We start from the raw sequence: 12,532 nt of genomic DNA on the forward strand, positions 1-12,532 counted from the left end.
ATTTGGGTCTCTTTTGTATCTTCCATGTCTCTATATAACATTTTCAATTTTCCTCTGGCTTTTGAATGTATGGAGTACGGTTATAATAACTGTTTTAATGTCCTTGTCTGCTAATTCTAACTTCTGTTTCAGAGTTGGGCTACTTTTCATTGATTAATTTTTCTCCTCATAATGTACTTCATTTCCCTGCTCCTTCTCATGACTGGTAATTTGTTAATTACATGCCAGAAATTATAAATCATACTTTGTTAGGTACTGGATATTTTTATATTCCTCTAAAATTCTTGAGCTTTGTTCTGGGATCTAGTTAAGTAACTTGGAAACAGTTTGATCCTTCTGGGTCTTGCTCTTAAGATTTGTTAGGCTGAAGTAAAAACAGTAGTCAATGTCTCATTTTTCCCCTCTACTGAGGCGAGACCCTTCTGAGTACTTACCCAATTCTCTGAATTACATGATTTTCCAGTCTGGCTAGGAAATAAGCAATATTCTTGGCCCAGTGTGAGTTCTGACTACTGTTGCTTTTAATGCTATCAGCTAGTTCTTCTTTGGCCTCCAGTAATTTATTTCCTCCACATATTTGCTGAGCAGTACTTTCCTAATTACTCAAGACTTTCTCCAGATACCTACAGGTTTCTTTATTTGGTTGGTTGGTGAGTTTTTGTCCACCTAAGTCCCCCAACACTCCCAAACAGCTCCTTTCCCCCAAATCAAGAAATCTATCATGCTTTCCCTAGATACCCCATCCATGTACTGCAACCTGTAAATCCTCTTGTAGCAATAACCTAGGATAATTATAAAATTCACCCCATATGTAACCTGACTCTTTGGAATCACTGCCCTTCATTCTCTAATGCTCAAGTTCTTGAAAACTCTATAATTTGTCTACTTTTTCAACTATTTCAAGTGGGGAGGATAAATCTGATGTTCTATTACTCCATTTTGATTGAAAGTAACAGTCTTAAGACATATTTTAATACATAAAATATGTTGAACCCTTCCAGAATACAAAATTTCCTCTTTAGAAACAACCATGGCTAAACTGCTCCTGGTAAAATAATGACATGGTGTAGTTTTAGTGTTTATACTACATAGCAGATTTTTTTCTCTTTTACCCTGTATCCATTTCCTTTTCCTTATGACATTACACCAAAATTTCTTCAGAGATTCTGAATTTCTGACTGGTCCATGTGGTTTATTTGGGGCTCCATTCCTAGTTTAGATAGTTGAAAAATAGTATTTCAGTGTATTTTATATTTGTGTTTTTGCATATTATAAAAATGAGGTTGGGGCACGTGGGTGGCTCAGTTGGTTAAGCGTTCGATTTAGCCTCAGGTTATGATCTCACAACTCATAGGTTTGAACCCTGCATCAGGCTCTATGCTGACAGCTCAGAGTCTGGAGCCTGCTTCAGATTGTCTGTCTCCCTCTCTCTCTGCCCCTCCCCCACTCACAATCTCTCTCTCTCTCTCTCTCTCTCCCTCTCTCTCTCTCTCTCTCTCTCTCTCTCTCAAATTTTAATAAATTGTTTTTAAAAAATAAGGTTAAGCAAATCATCATTTCTACTTCATTTTCAATGAACTATCAGTTCATATTCTAGGTCTAAATTTCTTAACAATTTCTATAAGCACTTTCTGTAGTTGAGTAGTTGAGAGATTGAACCATTTGTCTCATATACTGGTTCCATTGAACAATTGCTTGCCCATTGAATTTTACCTTGGCTTAAGACTTTTTTTTTTTTTTTTACATAGCAGATGATCTTCATTTTTATATAGGAAATCTTTTCATTTTGACTGCTACATTTTCAATCATAGTTTGACTTCATATTCTTATGAAGGATTTCACAATGGCCGATTTGTGGACTTTTATTGTTTTCTTTACATGACTTTTTACAAATTAATTTCTAATATTTATTAGCAATTTTCCCCAACTATTCCAACCATGATGGATTGTTCACGAATTGCCCCAGCAATGATTGGCTAACCTCATTCATTATTTGCATTCTTAGTATTTTTGTATTATGGTGTTTCATGTTTGTCATGGTCCTGGGCTAAACTACAATCTCAGTGACATCACAGATCACAAATTTTCTTTCTTCATGAACACAAAGTCCTAGTACAGTGCTAAACACAGAGTATAACCTGCTAAAGAATAGCTGATGCCAAAGTGTAAAGGAAGGTACCGTGTTCTCCATCGTATTAATTCCTCAGCATTTTTTAAGTGGTATGCTTCTAATGATTTCTTAATTAATAATTTTAGAACACCTGACCACATAATAATTAAAGATACTATGAAAAATCCATATGATATGTCTGGAATGATAAATATATAAATTATAAAAACAGTATTCCTGCCATAATTCAATGGACTTTATATGGTTTCATTTCAACTTCACAATGACGTTAACAGTAACTTTTCCTATGATGATATTCTAATTTATTCAAGGTATAACACAATCTTATTTGATACCTATGGTTTAAAAAATCATTTTCATTATATTTCCTAAACTCCTGATTTTCTAAATGTTGTGTATCTTAGGCAAGTTAAATAATTTCCTGGACCCATTCCCGTATCTATACATGGAATTAATAGAATCTTTGTTCAAAATTCAAGAATTAAGAAATGAAGAAGAAAAAGAAGAAAAAAGAAAAAAAAAAAAAAACAAGAAAAAAAGCCTTGAAACTAAAATGCTAGTACATAGCCTGGCATACAGTCACTGTTCATAAAGTGGTATTATCACCATTATGAGTATCTCTATAATCTTTGTTCCATGTTTTTTTTTAGTTCTTTTATTTTAACATCTTTCACATGTGTGATTCCTTCCTTTTTTTTCCTTTCTTCCCTTTTTTTCTATTATTCCTATTGCTTTTTCTTTAATACGTTCACTTGCTCCAATCTTGTTTTCACTATTCTATTGAGACTACGATTCTGCACCTCACTGGGTATCTTGAAATATTCGGTAACAGTGTGGGCTCTACTTAAATGTCCAGTTTTAATTTATTCTCACCTGTATTAGGCAAGCATTACTTAAAAGATGTTCAACAAATGCAGGCACCCAGCCTGAACACTGAGTGCCGTTCCCCAGATGCAGGAGGTGCAATCCTCCCCTCCTTCTCTCCCACATTCTTCTTTCTCCCTGTAGCTCCATCACAGACCCAAGCAGAGAAAATTGTTCCCAGTGTAGGAAAGTACCATAAAAGGCACCTGAGGTCTGCCGTACCACAACCGTAACGTGGAGCTTCATGCCCCTTTCCACAGGGCCTTACCTCACACTTCTGAAACTAACATCTTGAATAATGAATCATAAAAGTAATTATCATTTATTAGATGTTTGCTACTCACCAAGGAATATTCTAAACATTTTATGAGTGCTGTCTTATAGAATCTTTGACAATACATTCAGGTAGATATTATGACCTACTTGCAAAGACTTGGAGATGAGTTACCCAAGGTCACACAGCTGGTAGGAGGCAGACACAATTGAACCCAGACACATATGACTCCAAAATCCACGCATTCTGCCTCTAACCCCACTCCTACCCTTTAAGAAAAGGAAGTACACTCATCATGTCATTTGACACTTTTCCTCTCAAAACAAACACCTAGTGTGAATGACAGAGTACTAAAGAAGTGGCTTCAAACCTGGAAAATGCCTAAGAAATAGCCAATCAAATGACCTCTGAACCACAGGGAGATATCACAGAACAAGTTAAAAAAAGAAATGCTTCAGTGAAACAAAATTTCCAAGAGGGATTGAAAATGCTCTTTCGATCAACTACAATATTTTACTAAGGGTACAGTATATTTTCTCTTCAATCTTGAAGTGGAGAAAATGTCAGCTTTGCTTTCATATTTCTTTCAGTTCAGGATGGTCAAATATTGAACTTCAGACCTTCTCAACTGATAAGGTTTCAGTATCTCTTGAACTCCTTTTATAGTATGAACGAAATAAATTTCTATTGTTGGTTGTTTGTTCTAAACTCCTGCCTGTTTTTTTTAACTCTGTTTTTAAATTAGTAATTTTCACTACCTCATGCAATCTTCTAAATTACTTTTTAGAGTGCTAGCTATTAATATTTTAGGTAGCTTTGATGTTTTACTTTATAGTCTTCAATTTTATTTTACATTTCACAGGTTCCTAGTTGCAAATAATCCTACAGGCAATTTTCTCACACTGCAACTATTCCTTGAAAGATATGCTAATGCAGCACGACACTTGCAATACTGGGGGTTAAGTTAATCACCCAAAATGAGTTGTATTACTGTCAGCAGTGTATAAAGACATCCCATAGTGAATTACAAGGAAGGCTAGCTTTAAAGCTGCATTTCAAAAAATACCCAAAGCTAGAGATGAACAAAAATAAGCATTTATTTCAAAGTCCATTGAGCTAAAGAATCAAACATTTGTTATTTCTGGTCTCAAAGTTACCCAATATAAATAAAGGGATTCATATCCCTTTCAAAATTTAATTACCAGGAAAACCTTTACAGATCACACACTCTGTCTCTGGGCAAGACAAACATTGCAAAGCAGTTTCAATCTTCATATGTGTCTACAGAAAAAGAAATTACTATTTTGCTCTCTGTTTACCTGAACCACATGCCATCTCTAAAAACCTGAAGAGCAAATTGCCCTCCTCTCTTCCCTCAGTGAAAGTGAGGCTCATGGCAGCATCACAATCTAAACACGACTTTGTCAGATGTTGTCCATGTATTCATCTATTTTTTTTCCAGTATGCAGCCATTATTTATGCTTTATGTATGGATTAAATAGGAGACTTAAGGATCTGCCAGTTATGTGACACTTCAAAGCTTTGAAATCCAAGTCACTTCAACACCATTTTTATCTATCTCGTAACAGTAAAGACACACCCCCCCAACCACCCCAATTTCTTGCTTCCAATATTCCTGACTTCATTCTTGGGGGAAATTTCAGATCCCTTGCTCCCATGCCGGATGCGGAGCCCCACTGCAGCTCCATTTTCTCTCCGCTCTCACACACACAAAGCTAAGGGCAGCCATCACTGCCAGCCTTGATTCTGATCAGCAGCATCATATGCATTGCTAGTGTTCTTCCATATAGGCAGCAGATTAAGGACTTTCAGGAAGCCTTAATCCCTTCTTTCAGAAGGGTACTTCTCAGTGGACTGGCTGCTCAGAGGCCAACTGAGATAGAGTTCCGGGCTGCATTTTAAAAAAGCAGCAAGTCTGCACTTAAAATGATCTAGATTTTCCTTTTCTGCCTTGCAAAAATATTGAAATAAGATTTAGTTACACTGTTGTGATACGCATTTTTATGAGAGAAGACATATATTGTGAAAAGCACGTTACTTCACTTGAAAAGATCAAGAGAGTGGGGAAGGAATAAAGGTTTACCAGGGACATAGTATTTATTTGCCATGCATATTTGATATGAGTTCATTAAATACGCAATAGAAGTGTCAACATAAAGTGCTGTTTAGATCAAGCTATGAAAACAAACTGCCCTGGTATTAACATTGGAACATACTAAGCTGTGGTTAAATATAAGCCTATTTACTCTACGGTAAAGAAATATTTTGTTGACTGTTATTAAATAACCATCTATTTAGCCTAATTGAATTTACCCCCTTTTTAAAAAAAAAAAAAGACTGATGGATTGAATACTATGACAGTGTGCTTGGCACTTTTACATGCCATCTCTGCCATTACATGGATTTTTCTTTTCTCACCCATTGACATTCAATAATTAGCAATTATCACCAGTCCGTGCCTAATTTGAGAGTATTTTCTCAGTCTCACTGGACCATTGCCAAAGCATATCCAGTGAGGAAGCAAAGAGCAGGAGCATCTCTTTAAGGAACACTTGCTGTAAAACTGAAGTACCTCTGCCTGCACCACAGCAGGAAAATCCACTCACTGGCTCAGGTAAGCGTTTCATAAGACAGAGTAGACTCATTTGAGTCTCCTGGGATTTTAATTCACACATAGATATTTTGGATTAAAACGCAGATACCTCGGGCAGAAGAGAAGGCTGGGTGGGTATTCTTCCTGGCACACTGCCTTCCTGACGATCATTAACATAATGCAAAAGTACAAAGATAGGAGACTATTATTATCCTCGTGTCTCATGCAATATGCAGGAAAGCTAAACCTGCTGTAATTAATACTGACCCTTCCTTTACTGGTAGCTCTCATACCAATTTTTAGGAAAGAATAAAAGAAGAACAAATGCATAGTTAAACTGTAAAAACCCAGGCTTTTCCCTTACAAATGATTTCTGCCACTGTTCTGACCTTGATCGTTCAGGGCAGGAGACATAACGTTCATGAGTACAGATGTTGCTATCAGCATATCTAAACACTTTACATACATGAGGGAAACATCAAGACTTATTCAAACTCATGTATAAGATGTTTGGACTAGGTAGACAAATGCCATTTCCTTGATTAAAATTAATAATGCAAAAAGTATACTCATCAAATATTCTTAATTTTAATGTTGTGTTTTTTGGTTGTTTGTTACTTTGTGATTTCTGAAGCACCTATTAACAGAGTTGTTGATGTGAAGTCAGACAGTCATTTCTTTTAAATTTAATGGCAGTGTATATCCTTTGTCGCCCTCTACTTACCCTTTTAGTTTAAAGTGTTTGAATGGGTAACTATGTTTCAAGGTTCAAGATTCAAAATAAATGGTTTTGAATGGATTCAAAATTATCTTCCAATTTTATTGATGGAATAGTAGATCTGAATTATCTGGTTTCAGTTCTCTGTCATTCTTTTTTAATTATTTTCTGCAAATTTCCTACCACCACATAGACTAATTCCAGGTAAGGAGTTTCATGTCATAGTTAGACTCTGATAAACCTGACAATTAGAAAGTATCAAGGTTCTCTCTCTAGAAAGAAAAACAGGGTTTTCATATGACTAGACAATATACAATTTTCCCCAGTGATTTTAGCCAAGTCATTTGTTACTTTGTACAAATATCACTTTAGATAAATGCAGACAAAAACCACTTCATTTAACTTTTTTTTTTTCTCTTCGGGACCACCCACCACTTAAAATTTTAGCTAACAGTCAGACCAATAATCAGCTAAGGTGCTCTCAAATTAGAGAGCTCCTGGTAAATTTTAATGTTTTTGTTCATATTTTAGTTGATACAACCCGAATATAGAAATTCATTTCACTAATGAAGAATTGGTCAATTGCTGCAGAGCTCTCAAATGCATTGTTGTGAATGTTCAGTACATCGAGACTGGCAGGTGCCAAGGAACTGTACAAACTCACAACTTCTCCATTGCACCTGCTTCTGCTTTCCTTTCCCAACATATAGCTCCTTTGGTGGGTCTGCCTTTTCCTTTCAGCAACATCTCTATTAATTCAGTCAACCAAGATGCAAACCCCAAAGTCATCTTTGACAACTCTTCCTCCCCAGATTCCATTTTGCTGCCTGCAGTACCTCTCTTCTTCAATCCATCCACTCCTTTGTTGCCATAATTATCAGTCTAAAATGAGGCTCAAATACACCTGCAAGGAAATGTGGTACGATTGAAAAGGAGAGAATACTAGGATGAAAATAATATTGATGACCTTGTTATTTATGTCATTGATGCTGCTGCTCTATCTACTCAGTTCAAAACAAGAATAGGTTTCGGAATCCAAGTTATGACTTTGGGTGTAATGCAGACTATCAGGTACTCTTGGAAAAATTACTTGACCTTACTAAGCATTGGTTTCTCATCTGTAGGATTGGAATCCTTCCCAAACTCAATTTCATATAATTTCTAGTCAACCACACCTCTTGAACAAATCTTCTACACTCATTTTTTTCTATACTTTCATATAATCAATCCATTATATAAAAAATCTAGTTTCATTTCTACCCCCACAACTAAAACTGCTCTTGCCCAAGTCATTCATAAATTCTAATCCCAAACTCAAAGGACATATTTTAGCCTACATCTTAGTGAACCTATTCTTGGAATTTAGCTCTATTAGTTCCTCAGTGAGTAATCAAACATTCTAATCCCTTTCCTGGTTCTCTGTATCTGTTTGACTATTCTTTCTTTATATCCTTCATGGGCTTCTATTTTATTCAAATACAGATTTTTCCTCAGAGTTCCATCTCAACAATTTTATTTCTCTTTACCTGTTTCAAATTTGCATATTAACTTTACAAAATCTCCAGTAAGTCTCAATCTCCTCTTAGATATTAACAAAAAATCTTCAGTCTCCAAAGCAGAAACCTGCCTTTCTACCTCTACATCACTTACCATGTGATTAATCACCTGATAGTTTTCTCCTGATTATTTCTTGTATATATTACCTTCTTTCTATTTTTATTTTCACTGATCCAGATCAGTCCCTCCTATTTTCCTGGACTGAAGTAATAGCCTTCTAATTCATCTCCCTCTGGTTTTTTCCTACTTTGTGCTGCATCCTCTCCACAACAATAGATTTGAGATAGATCTAAAATCAAGTGTGACTATCTATTCCTCTACTTAAAATCTTTCAATGGTTCCCCATTGCCCATGGTTTCTTAGCATGGTATGTCCATATCTATCCACATAACATCAGAGTCCACCTTTACTACCATGAAAACTGTATTTGTTGTGTTACACGATCTTATTATACAATTAGCTTATACCACACTTCAATCTGTAAGCTTTGTAATTCATCTGTGTCTTTGCTTTGATTGTTCTCTCTGCTTGATATATGCTTCCTACTTTTCAACTTCAAGATTCATTCTTCAATACTCAGCAAAAATAATTTTTCAATAAATTTCTAACTCAATTTAAAAAGATTTTTTTCTACATCATTTTTAGCACTGACCACAATAAAAGTGAAATTACAATTTTATGTCAATTTCCTCTACTAGATATAACCTACCCAAGTACAGAATCTGTATATTAATCAACTTTGCACTGTCAGCATATAGCATAGTACTATATGCATAGAGATGATTCTATGAAGACACCCAGTGTCTGTCTTGGGCTACTGAGTAAATGATGATGCTATTCAGTGAAATAAGAAAAAAGAAAGCTACAGGCATGTGGAGCTAGATTACATGTTTGAGATGTTAAAGGACAATCAGATGAAAATATCTAGTAGGTAGACAAGTATATGAGTCTGAGTCAGGCATTTAGAAGGGATCTGGGCTGGAAAGACAGGTTACAAAGTCAAAATTATATAAATGGTAATAGTGCAATAAAGAAATTCATGAATTGTTTTCTGTTTAAACTTCCATGCTGAAAGCTAATTATTTAGACCTTCTACTTTAATCAGAGTTGCTACTACAGAAAATCATTTTAATTAACTCAAATACTCAAGAATCTGGATGACTGCAATATCCTTTGGTCTAGATTAAGAAACATGGTTTTGATCTCAACTAGACTATTATGTTATTGTTTTGGAACTGAGAATTACCCACATGAAGCTATTAAATAATCATGACAAAACATATACATTGAAAGGTTGAATTAAACATTACTGAGTTCTAATATGCATGACACTAAAAGATAAGTGCTGCTTTGTGGTATAAAAAGTGGACAATATGCCTGTAAGTCTAACATACTTATGACTTCTAAACCCATGTTACTAGGGGCTATAATAAAATATGAATTTACTTGTATATGCAAAGGCAATATGAAATTGTCCAGCTAGGTAATAAAAGATCAGAGGCATAAACGAGATATGCATTTCTTTTTTAGACCTCAGAATTATGAATAGGATGATGGGAGCCTATAATGGGCAGACAGTGGATAATGAATTATATAATTCACTTATTTTTTAATATTCATCAAATGTTTTGAGTACCTGCTATAGGTCACAACTGTTCTAGGGACTGAAAATAGAGTAGTAAAGAATACAGGCAAAAATTCCTATTCTCACTGAGCTGATAGTCTAGGGAGGAAGATATATAATAACAAAAATAAATAAAATAGAATGCTAGATGGTGATGAGTCAGATGAAGTAAAGTGAACCAGAAAAGGGGAACTTGAAATGCCAAACTGGGGCAATTAATTTGAAATATGGTAGACAACAAAGTTACACATTTTAACAACAATCTGAAGGAAGTTCAAGAGTGAGCACTGTGAACTTCTGAGGGAAGCAATATCTGGGCAGAAGGCAAAACTAAAATGTGGAAAGATTAGAGAGGTGTGCAAAGAACAGCAAAAAGAATTAGTGTGAGAGTCAAGAAAGCAAGGGCAGGGTAGTCAGATAGGTAATGGGTGTCCCTATCAGGCCAAATACTTAGACCTTTGGTTATGAGCTTTTATTCTGAGTGGGAACTGAAGGGAGTCAAGCAGAAAAGTGTCATCATCTAACCTATTTCTCCCCACTTCTAGAGCATCACTATGGCATCTGTGCTAAGAGTACACAGCAGAGGCAGAAAGATTAAAACAACAATGCAGAAAAGAGGCATAGTGGCTTACACTGGGGTGGCAGCAGAAGATATAGTAGGAAGTAGTCAGATTCAAAATTTATTTGAAGCTAAAAACATAGCATTTAACAACAGCCTGAATGTAAATTATAAGAAAAAAGTGAAGCATTGAGAACAACTATAACATTTTTGGTAAATCAACTGGAATAGTCAGGTTGCTATTAGCTGAGCTGAGAAATACTGTAGGAGCAGCAGGTTTGGAGCAGATGGTGGAGGCAATCAGTTCTACTTTGGGTCTATTGAGGTGCTTATTAAACATTCCTGTAGAGATGGTGGGTGGACTGTTAGATTAAAAAGTCTGGAATTTGGGAATGAAGATTGAGCTACAGATACAAATTTGAGAGTTATCTAGACAGTGGGATAAAAATAGAGAATATGAATAAATTATGTAGGAGAGTTAAATAGTAAAAGGACTAAGAAAATTTACCATTGACTGCCTAACAACACAAAGCACTCACTAATCTAATTGATCATGAATTTAAAGTGACAAGGACAGCAAAGTCGAAGTGTAGGTATAAAATCAACAGAGAGACCAATTTAACTATGGTTGTACATTTCCCAGCTGTACCATATGTTAAGATGGAATTTGTAGTGCAAAAGGTTTATTGGGAAATAATGCCTCTGAAATTAAAGAGTAGAAAACAAGATTGGAAAGAGGGAGCCAGGAGACCTTGATACAGACTGACAAACTCCACTAGTAGGATAGGAAGCCCATTAGAGGAATCTTGCATTGAATGGAAATGGCTAGACCTTGGGACCACCATTTGCTCAGTTATTGTCTGAAGTCACTGCACCTCTCCAAGGAGTTCACAGAAGACCCAAAAATGACTATCAGTCACCCATATTCCCCACTGAGATTATAGGAGGTGATTCCTACTGTGTGAGATACACGAACCTGGGATTTTGGAAAGGCTTTTGGTAATGATAAGGTTTAGGACATGACCCTGGGAATGAATGAATAGCTCCAGTCAGGTGGGAGACAAAAATCAGTAAAGGAAGAGGTTGAGGAAATGAGGGGCCACGTTATGGGAAGGATCACCTATAATAATATTAAAGTCACTGATGGCATTGGGTTGAGAAGAAATGAGCCAGAAGCAAAAGTCTTTAAGTAATGAAGGAGAATGACTGAGAGATTGGTAGGTGACTTCAACAAGGAAAGGTGGCAAAATGACAGATGACAAGGGATTCAAAGCTGGGAGGAGAAAAGGAAACAGTCTCGAGAAACAGGGTGGATGCCTATCATACAGATATGGAAGTGGCGTGGGAGAAAAATGAACATCCACTTAGAGAGGTTTGCAGAAACAGCCACGTCAAGAACCAGGTGTCCAGTGAGATGAAGAAAGCTGAGGTGATTGCTCAAGAAGGTGCTGAATGTACAGAGGATTCTGTGGATGATTATCCATGATCTCTCCAGGGCCCTGTGGCTGGATTTCCTGAACTAAGTGCAGGAGATGAAGGGTGGCCTGGGATTCTGAAGCTTTTTATGGAGACAAACCTAACACAAATGAAAGGGATAACCTGGTCTGACCTGCGGTCTCAGAGCAGGTAATGGTGGTGAGACTGGAGAGACAGAGCTGGAGAACGGGTGGAGTGTGGTCTCCTCTTGCCCACTGTTGTTGGAGACATACATGGTGAGTGGCACTGAAGGCTCATATTATGTACATAAAACTACTGTTTGAGTTCTTGATTAGAGAATCCGATTAAGTCATTTGCATTTTTATGTATGTAGATGTTTTTACACAATAATCAATGTGATTTTGAGAGAGAAGGAAGCAAAAGCAATTTTTTGAGTAGTCTGAGATGTGGTGTTGTTTTCACATACTCTATCTCAATCAACTTCTTAACAAATTTTAAGAAGGGTATTTACTAGTTTTTTATGTGAGAAAACTGATATTCAGAAAGATCAAGTGACTTGTCTAAGATCATAGCTAAGTCTCAACAAGAGGTAGGATTCTTCAGTTAGGTCTCTGTGACCTAAAACCTGCACAAGGTTCTCTATGCTACGCATTAACACCCATCTTACAGGATTTCTCCCCATCAGGGTTGTTTTAATATTTTATTTTTCTGAAAAAAATTTGTTCTATATTTGATGTATGATAATTAAATATAT

This window comes from Suricata suricatta, chromosome 8, assembly GCF_006229205.1.
Source record: "Suricata suricatta isolate VVHF042 chromosome 8, meerkat_22Aug2017_6uvM2_HiC, whole genome shotgun sequence".
Lineage (NCBI taxonomy): Eukaryota > Metazoa > Chordata > Mammalia > Carnivora > Herpestidae > Suricata > Suricata suricatta.